Raw genomic sequence first — 12,875 nt, forward strand, 5'->3', positions numbered from 1 at the left:
AACATTCTTTCATATACATCATTGCTACATTATTCTTTGAAAGTAGATTGGGTAGTTTTTAAGGAAGACAAATTTCTATAATGTGTTGATGTTTATAACGTTTCATTATATATTCAAGTGATATTGGTGCTTTAGTAAAGCTATGATGATACATATGAACAATCAACATGTTATAGATAAATGTCATCTTTATAACCTTTTGGGCAAAATAGTGTTTTTAATCACGACCTAAATGACTTTAAATCTCGTCAAAATTCATATAAGCAGTATGACATACGTTATTTTTTTTCTATATGGTCTTGAATGAAAGTGCTTTTCTCAAGTTGCAAATTCGATTAGTTTAAAGTGTAGCCTCAAATTGTTGGTGATGGTCGTATCTTTTAAAGTTCAAGTAAATGCTATCTGAATAAAACTAGTATTTTGACCCCTGTTGTAAGGCCCCGTTACTGGTGCCTCACATTTGGACGTTGAATTTACTCATTCACATAGTTCGAAACATCAGAGTTAATAAATATATAAGTGGAATATTAAAACTTTCATAAAACATTACTATAATCCTTAACTTATTTTAAAACAAACATCCTGTCTTTCAAAATAAACAAAACATTAAACATAAACGTCTTGTGTCTTCCGATGCCAGCCTCTTATTCGATGCCACGTGTTCCCCTCAAGCGAGTTGCCTCATCCTACTCACCTGCGTGCATACTAAAAGTCAGCTACGCTAAGTGAGTTATAGTTAATCATACAACATACCATACGTTCATACTTACATACTTTCAATCATACTTTCATATTTATATATTATACTTACTTAACTTCATATCTTAAGTTATAAAGAACATTACGCCCTACTTTCCTCGAGTATTATTAGGTCCCGGTTCCCTCTTACCTCGAGTATTATTAGGGCTCGGTCCCTCTTTCCTCGAGTATTATTAGGGCTCGGTCCCTCCTTCCTTGAGTATTATTAGGGCTCGGTCCCTCATTTTTCGAGTATTATTAGGGCTCGGTCCCTCCTTCCTCGAGTATTATTAGGGCTCGGTCCCTCTTGCCTCGAATATTAGTAGGGTTCGATTCCCTCTTCGTTACCATACAACCATACATCAATTTTACTTTCAAACATATATACATATGTATCATACTTCATTATACATAGCATTATAACCTGACAGTACGTGCAATATCCAAAGATCGTTCATGTATTGACAAGCGGACGTTCCTACCTTTCACATAATCACATAAGGCATACACTTATCACTTAGGATAAATGTATTAACAAACACATCGAGTATGCACACAGCCCCGAAAACATAACACATAAATGGGGCTAGAAACTCACCTGGATCCTGTTACGCTCGCCGTTAATATTTAATCCATTCTTTAACTGAGCTCGGCTAACTGTTAAATATATACATATATTTGTTAATTAACCGTATAATTATTTAAGTCGGTATTTTAGTTTACCAACGCACTTTCTAAGTTGGGCTTGTTTGTTTAGTTCATGATGATGAGCTAGTTTTGTTTTAACTTAGGATATGGGCTTAGCATCTTGTGGACTTAGTTAAGTTAGGCCCAACTGTCCATTAAGGCATCTGGGCCCAACTGGGTTCAGGCCCACAAACCCTTGGAACCGAGAACCCACACTGACCGAGACTCGTATTTGATTGAAAACCCATGCTGACCGATAACTCAAGTCACCGAGAACTCGCGTTGACTGAAAACTCAGGTCACCGAGATCTCGTGTTGACCGAAAACTCTGGTCGTTGAGATCTCGTGTTGACCGAGAACCCCATGTATGATGCTTCCAGTTCCTATTTTTCTATCTTTTCATTTCTTTCCTTGCTCAGTTTACTGTTAACGGTCCATATCATGACTTGTAACCACCTTTGACAACTTTCCTTAACCGTTTAACACCTAATATTATTAGGTCATCAAGATCTAACCCATTTTAGGTATAAAGTTTAAACCTTTATCGATCGTAAACCTGTCTTAGTTAGGTCTTTAACTAACAAGTTGATTTAGTCCATTTTTATCATCAAGTTCACATTTTTATCACATAATAAGGTTCGATTTTCTTACCCTACCAAGTTTCATGCAAAACCGACTTCGTTTACCCGTCCTTTTTGCAAACCGAACACTACTCGTTTTACCCAAAATGAGCCAACTAACCCGTTTACTATCAATTTCATTACTTTATCAATAATCATGACCCGATCTATTATCCTATCAATTTTCATGTAAATCCGTACACGAAAAGTAAACCTTTTTAACAAAAACGTACCTTTGATGTTTTTGTTCGAATCACTTGAATAGACCAAAACCATATCAAACGAACTCGTATTTGAGTGATTCAAGTGGCCACGGAACCGTCTTGCCCCGATCTACAAACCCATCAGCTCACCTTCTCCGTAAACCGCCGCTACATTGGCCGGAAAAGCTGAAAAGTCGCCGAAATCTTCATTTTTGAGCTGCTACGGCTTTGCTAATAAAGACCGGACATCCCTACCTCTGATCGAACACATCTTCGGTGGAAATCTTTATATATATGTCATGAACACTCTGTTAAAATTAGAGACCAATCCGACGATCAGATCTCAGGGAATCTTTGTGTCTTTATGGGTGGTTTTCTCAAAAACGGGAATTGAAAAAGTGTGTGTTTTTGATGGTGTAGGCTATAGTGTAGAGATGTATGAAAATTGAAAGGATTAGGGTTTTAAGGGGTATTTATACTCCCTTAAGCCCATGGACCTCAGGCCCATCTTTCCTTTTTGGTCCATAATTAATTACATCTAATTAGCCTAATTATCCTTCCATCTTTATTATTTATTATTTCTCTACTAACTCAAGTAAAGTTTTCCACCATAATTAAATAATATATTAAATATTATTCTTAGAAATTTCGGGATGCTACACTTGCGTTGGGGGGGGGGATTGATTTGAATATGTTTAGAGTTTGTGACAAAACAAAACCAACCCGTAAACATCTAAAGATGCTAACTCGACTCAAAACATAAATGCAACGAAGAAATATATAACCAAACTTTAAAACGAATCGCCGTGTGAACTAAATTACAAAGTAAACAAATATGTATTACATGGCACTTTGCGGCGTCTTAAAACACTAATTGTTCATACGAACTGTAAATGCCACATAAAATAAAACACGATTATAACCAACAAAATTTAGTACAAACTACGGTGCTTACAATTGTGCATCGTGAGTGACTCTTAAGGACATCTTTACCAGCAATGAATATTGTTTTCTAATTCCAAGTTCTTTGATTCAACATAATCTATCAATCAGTTCAGCAAAAAACATCTTGCATCCATTCTTCAAAATTTGCTTCAAGCGTTTACCCCCCAATTGACATAGTTGACATATTTTTTTTCCTACAGTTCCAATGTAATGCATCGGTTGCTTTAGTATTTTGTGAAGCAAAAACTTTCTCAAAACTTTAATATTATTTGTCAAATCAAAATCAATTTTTATATATAGATCGAAAATACAAAAATCTAAAATGCATTCCCATGTCGCCGAAACATTCTTGAAATCAAGTTTCGATGAACACATTTTTTGTATTAGATCAAGGTTTACATGAGTCAATGAAAGGTGATGAACTTGTTAATTGGCTGTGAATTTGCACTTTAGAAAGTCATGGGTTTGTAAGATAAAAGTTGCTAATCACTTAGATATATATATTGACACCAAACACACACGCGGAATTAAAAGTATTACCCATATATGAAGTAGATTTTATTGAACCATTACCGACCGCACTGTTTAGCTTGATCCATCTATTAGACCACCATGGCTGAAACGGAAGTTGCTAGTGGAGAAACTCGCATCAGATTATGCCACGCGAAAAGAGAATAAACACTTAACTCGTCACAGCCTCGTCACACCTACACGTATATCACCAAACATAAATTAAAATTTAAAAAGTACAAATGCAGCCATAAAAGTGTAACTAAAAGAAGCATACCTTAAACTTTGACTTGCAACGGTCAAACTGTCTAATCAATTAACCTGCTGTATCATCATGCTTTTAAAAAAATACAACATAATGATGTCCATCAGTTTCAAGCTATTAATGTATGCACAATTTGATAATACATGGATGAGCTCAGTACCATTACCGTTACCAAAATTTGCAAAAATTTGGTACGGGTACCAAAAATGTGTTGTATGATACCGGTACCAAAGGGAAAAATTCATTAAAATACCGGTATCGTACGAACTGTAATCATGTATTACAGCTATAAATATAATTTATAAACAACCGAACAAAGCAGAAAGCTTAAAAGTTGATATATATTATATATATATATATACTAACTATTTAAGTGAATGCGACTTGCAACTTGTTACGCAAGAGTCTCCAAACCAACAATATTGTAAGCATGCTGCAAATAGTAACTAAGTATTTCATTGACACATAATGTAATCACATGTATTCTAACTGATGTCCTAATTTTGCTCAATTTCTACCCTAAATCATGCAATCGTTTATAGACACAACAATAATCGAATAGAAAAACAACTTTAACCAACAAATAAATATCATTTTACCAAGTTGGCCAAAGCCAATGAAATCACTGCCATGAATTGCCGGTAACAACAACAACAGGCAAACACTTCCTCTCTCTCTGCTTCTGTCTCTAGAATCACCCTCTTTGTGTTATAGCACCGTGATGGATTACAAAGACGAAGAAAACAATGGCGATGGCGAGATCTGAAAGAATGACGATATAATAGAGAGAGAGAGAGAGTGAGAGACAGGAATGTGTTTTATGAGATATGTATGTTAAGTTGTGTGCAGATGAAATGGTGGGACACGTAGAGCCCATGGCAGTTTAGCGGACACGTGGTGAACACGTTGCAAGATGTGATGCATCAAGGAAGCTTACAACTTACGATGCACAGTTTGAAAGCCGGAGACCAAGTTACGAAAAGAAAAGCATGATGTAGTACCCTTATGCACCACCGACCCTCACAATTGTTATATTATAAATAAATATCTATTTTTTGTGATACATAACTATATTTATGATGGGTTCAAGTGCTATTTGTATAAAATATCTGTTCTTTGTGATAAATAACTATATTTACGCCATCGTAAGTTATTTTGTATCACCTATTTAATTTATACTATGTTCAATTTAATGATAATATAAAATTGAATTAGACTGCTAGCACTTTTCAGTTTATAATATATATAAACGAAAACATAAAAATCTTACGTGTTGCGATGTGGTCGCTCCCCCTTTTTTTGGAGTAATCAGATTTGCTTGATTTTTAAATAGAGGCTTCTCATGCATTTGACCTGAATTCACGGGTATGAGTCTTACCAAACCCAAATATTCCTTAAACGGGTTATAACATCTCATTAAATTAAAAATTATTCTCACTAAATTATTGATGTGAAAATCCTATAAAATAGGATATACTAAAAATTATTATATGCATCTTAGTTATTGGTGAAACTTTTTTAACATCAAACTCTAAGTATATTATAAATTTCATTACAATAAATAAAATAAACCCAAAAAATATATAAATATTAAAAATGAGTAATGTAAAACAGCACCCGTAATACGGGAGATAAAAACTAGTTTAATGATAAATTACTTGAAATTGCGGAGTCCATAATAGGATGATAGATTATGAAGATTTTTATATTTGTTATGGCAAGAATAGAGTGTGTATGTAAGAATCGGGGTTAAGAAATTTCAATATCACTTGATTAATTCATTGAATTTCGTGACTAGTTGTCATTTAGGTTTTATTTAGAACTTTAAGATGTAACAACTCGGAGTTTTATATTGTTATTTTAATAATCGTTACCCGATCCATTTCATGTCCGGGAAATTTTTATCATTTTAAATATCGCGTTTATCGAGTAAATATTATTAAATATTATTTTATTCTTCATTAATATTATATATATATAAATAACTTTCAATTATATTCGTTTTACACCCTAAAGTTTTAGTTTAACCAATTTGTGATTTCAAAATTAAAGTTAAAGGACCATTTAGCAAAATCTGTTATTATCCAAAACCCATAACTCTTTAACCTGTATACCAGACCAATACCCATTACCCAATTAGCAAACGCAACCCGATTATCATTCTTGGACCACAATTTACGCCGTTTGTTTGGAAATCAAATTAAAATATTGTTAAATTTGCCTAACGCGGCCTAACCGACACTCCTAATTATGTTTAATCAATCTTAAGAGATCTGTTCTTCGTAATAGATACAGCCGACACCACCCTGTTCATATTAATCCTGGTAACGAACTTAATATTTCAAATAATCACACCCACATCATCTCCTAACCATCGCCTACTATACCCCTGATCTAATTGTATTATCATTGTCGTTTGTATCGTGTTTATGATGAGGTTCAAGCCATCGCTGCCTTGGCCAAATTGACCAACGTCCAATCAACTAATCAGGTAATTATATGATGCAGCATGTTCGTTTTTATTCATATTGCAACAACCCTAACATTATTGATTCAAACATTAAGCGGATTGACGAATTTGGGAATTAGGGTTCATAGGAATTAGGGGTAACGTCGGCATATGTTTTTAAATAATCTTTTTCATCTTATAATCAACTAGTTGTGTGGCTCAACTGGTTGCGTTGTGTGTGTTAACCACTGAACCAGCCAGGGGCGCGGGTTCGAGCCCCCTGGACGCTGTTATTGTTTTATTTTTTTTAAAAGGCTTTAAAGTTTATGAATTATGTATGATTAATATTAAAGATCGAATGGATACTTTCTATTGTTAACCGACACTTTTAAATTCTCGTTGTTATCAATTAATCTCGTTAAGTTTTCGTGTGTGTGTGTGTATACTAAACGTAATAAATATATTTTCTATAAAATATTTGAACGGAATATTTATTTATATTTTATTATTACAAGCATATCCTATATCTTAATCATCTAAATTATTTAGGTATTTAATTTTATATCATGGGTAAATATTTGAGAATTTATAATTATTAAGACTATTAATAACAATGACCGTAGAGATTAATCGATCATTCAAGTAATAACATCTCGATCACAATCATAACTCAATCTCCATCGAAATCTTAGTTTATTAAATCATGTTATATCTCTTATAATTAAATTAATATTATATTATTTAATTAGAAATCCTTGACGGTATATCCCGAAGGGTTCATCTCACTCATCGTCACTCATTTCGTTCATCCGATCAGGTGAGTAATCACTCCCCTATTTTACTCGTTTTCTCACATTTAGGGGACACTTGTGTACCATTTATTAAATTATTTATCTTATTATTTCTCAAACGCAAACTGTGATCTTTGTGTTGTGTATCAATTGAATGACTGTTTGTTACTTGCTATTTGCTTACTTTCTTACTTGAATCGCATTCGGAGAGGTCCAACATAATCTCATTATAGTATGATCATACGACCGTCGTAGTGGCCGGAGCCCGATCGCATTGGCAATGGTTTCACCGACACTCATTACTTGCTTAACACTTTCATTGTTTATACTCATAGATAACAGTTTTGCTTATTTTTACTCTATTATTTATATCATTATATATTATCATTTTGTTCATGTCAAAACTGGTGAATCTACTCACTCAACATGTGTTGTTGACAAATATATATATTTTGTACGCATTTGCAGGTTATAGATTGGATTGCTTATCGAACTGAAGCTCACGTAAAGATGACCTTAGGATGTTAAACATAAACAAGAATAGTTGGTTTTGTATTGTAATTTTCTCTATTTTTGTTGTACTTAAATGTTCGTTGACAATTAATAAATTAATTAGGTACTGTCGCTTTACAATTGCATGATAGTACCTTGTGAGTTTTGGCAATCAGCTCACGCCCCGACATTTTCCGCCGTAGGTTGGGGTGTGACATAAGATTTGATGCCCTTGTACACCGCAGAGGGGCGCCTTTGAAGAGGCATCGAAGAGGGAAGGGGCTATGGAACGCCGGGCGCTAATGGTAAATGGTGGGTCTTCTCTCTCTCCATCTCTCACACACACCTACATACATATGTGTGTATATATATATAGGAAGGATCTTTTGAGAACTTGTTGAGTTGTAAGAACTTTAAGAACTCAATATGGACCACATAATCAATTAAATATGTATTGAATATGTGACTGAGAATAAATTTGATTAAAAAATTAATCAGAAGAGAGAATAAGATTTTTGATAATTACACAAGTTTAAATGTTAGTTAAACATGTGTAATAAGTCGATTCGGCGTGTAAAAAAATACTGTAATTTTTTTACGTTACTTACACTTACGTATTACATATGTGTAAAAAAATTCAATTTTTTTGTTACGTTGAGTTCTTTCGAGTTCTAAAAACTCAAGGTGGTTCTCAAAAGAAATCAATCATATATATATGTGTGTGTGTGTGTATATATATATATGTAGCATCCTAAATTTGGTAATAATAAATAAAGGAAGTTGTGTTTGTTGAACATGTGCCATATTTAATTAGAATTAAATATAAAGAAGAGCATTAACTTGGGAGGGAAATAGATGGAATAAGGGATGAGATGAGCCTTAGGTTCATGGGCTTAAGAGAGTATAAATACTCCCTTAAACCTCCCGAAAACCCTCATTCTTATCCATCTTATTCTATCCACACTCAAAACACACACAAACCCTCCCTAGTCGGCCGTGAGTAAGAAGAAGATCAAGGACCGAAAACCGAGCTTAGATTCTTATAAATCTTGGATAAACGAACAAGATACAAGATTAATATTTCATATCAAGCTAGCCGTGACCTAGCAAACACATAAAGGTATGTTCTTTACTTTTAAATGTTACGTTTTTGTGAACGGATTGCCATGGAACTTAACCCTAGAGTAGGTCGGGTCTAGATGTTTCATAAAAATGCAAACTTGATGTTTAAAATGGACTAGACAAACTCAATGGAATATATGATTCATAGATAAACCCTAGATCTAGCCTATAACGTTTTAAATTGTAAGGCCCCGCTACCGGTGCCTCACATTTGGACGTTGGATTTACTCATTAACATCGTTCTAATCATCAGAGTTAATACAAATATTCGCGGAATATAAAAACTTTCATAAAACATTTCATAACAATTCAAAACTTGTCTTAAACAAACAACTTGTCTTTCAAAATAAACAACATTAAACATAAACGTCTTAAGTCTTCAGATGCCAGCCTCTTATTCAATGCCACACGTTCCCCTCAAGCGAGCTGCCTCATCCTACTCAGCTGCGTGCATACTAAAAGTCAGCTACGCTGAGTGAGTTCTAGTTAATCATACAATACATTCATAACTACATACCTTCATACATACGTTATATTTTTATACTATTGTTACAATATACTTACTTACCTGCATACTTTCTGTCTTTCATATTCATACATTACGTTTTAAAGAGTATTTCGCCCTATAACATTTGGATATATTATTAGGGTATGCAACCCTTTAACCTTCGCATATATTAGTAGGGTATGCAACCCTTTATCCTTACCATATATTAGTAGGGTATGCAACCCTTTATCCTTCGCATATATTATTAGGGTATGCAATCCTTTATCCTTACTTTTCTTTTCATCATCATCCCATTATTACATTCATTCATAACATACATACATATCGTACCATCATTTAACATAACATTACAACTTGACAATGTGTGCAATATCCGAAGATCGTTCACGTACTGACAAGCAATCATTCATACTTTTCACATAACCAAGTAAGGCATACATTTATCACTTAGGATAAATGTATTAACAAACATATTGAGTATGCACACAGCCCCGAAAAACATAACAAGGAAGTGGGGATAGAAAATCACCTGGATCCTGTTTCTTTCTCCGTTAATTGTGATTCCTTTATTTAGTTGAGCTCTGTTAACTGTATGTAAGTCACGCATTAAAACTCGTCATATACGTACTTTAGCCAAAATGGTTAAGTCTGGTGTAATCTAATGGTTCGTTTAGGTTACATTTACTTAGATTTTATTTTCAATCCTAAGGTCGTAGGTTTTCAATTATTTTAATATTACTTTCTCTCTTTCTTTTCTTTATTGAGCTCTTTTCTCTCCTCATATACCGTCAGGTGTGTTTATGGGTATATACAAAAACGTATATGTGTATGTATACGACACACGGGTTACCTTATGCATGTGGATTTCCATGTATAACCCTATGTGTACATGTAAACGATCATGCCTTTACATGTATAAACACACGGGTTCAACTATCTAACTTGATTAACATGGGTCAAGCCCAACAACAAGTTTTGGCTAATATGGGCCCAAGAGCCCGCAAACTGGGCCATTTTTTTCAGCCCATTGTTTTCCAGCCCATTTCAATTGGCTTTATCCACTGTATGCAGTCATCAAGAGAGATTGACGGGTCCTGACTGTGATCGATCTGGTGTAATTGGTCTGTGGGCATTGTAATCGAGCTTATATGGGACTCGATTACAATGTAATCGAATTGATGTGTGTTCATCTTTGTAATAGACTTGTTTAGGGTTCATCAATTGTAATCGGCTTACAACTGTATGCGACTGATCTTGTAAGCGACTTGGGGTTAATGTAATCGAGTTGTTCAATCGTAATCAGCTTACAACACTGCGATCGAGTTCCATACATAATCGATTACAATGAAATCGAATTGGATTGTAAGCGATGAGGCCGTGTAAGCGAGTTTGGTAACATAATTGACCCGATCACTTGTAAACGACCTATCATTGTAATCGATGATACTTGTGATTGATTTGGGGTCATTGTAATCGAATTTCGACCCTGTGTTCAGCTGTAGTGTAATTGATTTTCTTTACATATGCGACCAGCCCCCTGTAACCGAGCTGATGAATTCATTTTGGGTCAATGTATTCGAGTCTGGGTCCTAGTATAATTGTATGCGAGCTTCTTGTAAACTATCAGCGTACTCATGTGATTACAATACTTGCATGCGACTAAGTAATTGTGTTCGATTATAAGGTTGTAAGCAAAGTTAATCGATTACACTCGTAATCGAGTTCAATGTACGCAGCCTGCCCTTGTAATCGATTATTGAGTGAGCGATTTCCACCCTTGTAATCGAACTCGGATTGGGTTTGAATGTTATTTGTAATCGAGGTGTGCTTGGCTGCAAGGTAATTGATGCCTGATGGTTCTCCACTGTACGGGTTTGGGCTGGTGGGTTTTGGACAACCCAAAAGTTACTGGTTGGGTCTTCACCCACTACTCTTTCATTATTATTATTAATATTATTATTATTATTTAACATATAAACCTTTAACATGATGCTATCTTACTCCTTAAGCGCTCTCGTGATCATTTCCGGGTAAGGCTTGACTTGGGAAATCATAAAGTTTGGATCTTTAAGCTTAAAATGTTCAAGACTAGATCTGGGGTTCATTTTAAACGAGCCATGCCTAGCCGTGGGTTTATTAAGTTCATTTTAACGTCAAGTTCGTTACTTTACGTCTCGTTTAGACCCGATCTACTATAGTGTCAAGTTTCAAGGCCAAACATTTATTAAAACATAAACTTTAAGGTCAAGAACATACCTTTATGAGTTCGTTTGGTCTCGTTTAGCTTGATTATGGACTTTAAATCTTGTATCTATCTTGTACAATAAAGATCTAACACATACTAATGTTTGTTTGGTCTCGAATCTTCTTCCTTCTGTTAGCCGATTTTGGTAAGGCGTGTGTGTGTTTTGGGTGTGTGTAGAGATTATGGAAGATGGAAATGAGAGTTAGGGTTTTTGAATGGATTATGTTTGATCTTCCCGTATACAGCAATCAATAACAATAAACACAGATCACAGATCTGTATATAAGATTAATACGAGTAAGGATCTAGCTCATAATTAACATATATTCAGTGTTGTATATATATTATCATTAAGTTATCAATAGTGTTTGTATAATATTAGGTGAAGCTTGAGAGAGATCTGGACTCTGAAATCTTATAATTGAAAAGCTTACATTAAAGTGAACAGTAGTTCACTATATATAGAAGGCGATATGGGATCGCTAACATCCCCTAGCGAACCAGCTTCCCCTTCATTACATAACTTAACTTAACGAACCACCCCCTGATTCATTAACATCCCCTAACGAATTAGGAGGGGATACATTATAATGTCTTAGTTCGCTAACATCCCTAGCGAACTAGACTTCTCCTTAATAAACTAGTCTTAGTTCGCTAACATTCCTAGCGAACTAGACATAACTTTAACGAATTAGATAAATATAAACATTAAATATTACATTAATTGATAAATAAAGATTAACGATAAATACAAAGACTCTAGACGCAAAACCGTGCACTAACAGACACCCCCTCGTCTTGAGCTCTTTGTCTTTAACTTATTTGAAGCGCTTGGACTGCCAGTCTCTGCAACTATGAATTCCATGTTCGTGACACACACGAACGACTCGTTGGAATTGCATAGCCAGGTCGTAATCTTCTTAGCGTTCAAACAAAATCTGCTTCCTGTATATCACGTCGTTGTCTGTCTCTGATAAATTAACCAACCACATCGGGTCGATTATCTTGATGAGCTCGGTCTGCAGTTCTCGACCACGAACAATAACGGCCTCGCCAGTATGATTGTCATAGTACCAGCGGTTGAAAGACAGATAAATATCTTGAGGCATTGTCTTCACATGAACCTTTTTCATTGTCTTAGGTGGCTTCACTCTCAAGACAAGTTTCTTCCAGCCGGTCCTTGGATCAATCTCATCAACGCGTTTACGTCTTGGTACCTGAGGCTTGAAGAATTTGAAGCCATGATTGACCTCGAACAGTAAGTGTTGATGAAACCACTCAGCCGTTCGGTGACCCCTAC

The 12,875-nt window shown here is 34.9% G+C and overlaps 1 long non-coding RNA gene across 1 annotated transcript; it reads right to left on the reverse strand.

The window, feature by feature from the left end:
* Positions 1-2,948: 2,948 nt before the first annotated feature.
* Positions 2,949-4,549, reverse strand: LOC143549810 (uncharacterized). The gene is made up of 3 exons (XR_013138206.1): positions 4,335-4,549; positions 3,876-4,040; positions 2,949-3,450 (listed from the first exon to the last, which is right to left on the reverse strand). It is a non-coding gene; the product is annotated as an uncharacterized LOC143549810 (long non-coding RNA).
* Between the last annotated feature and the right edge of the window lie 8,326 nt (positions 4,550-12,875).

The sequence above is a fragment of the Bidens hawaiensis genome, unplaced genomic scaffold, assembly GCF_021521415.1.
Source record: "Bidens hawaiensis isolate Kalapana, Puna unplaced genomic scaffold, B.hawaiensis_p1.1 tig00000978_1, whole genome shotgun sequence".
Lineage (NCBI taxonomy): Eukaryota > Viridiplantae > Streptophyta > Magnoliopsida > Asterales > Asteraceae > Bidens > Bidens hawaiensis.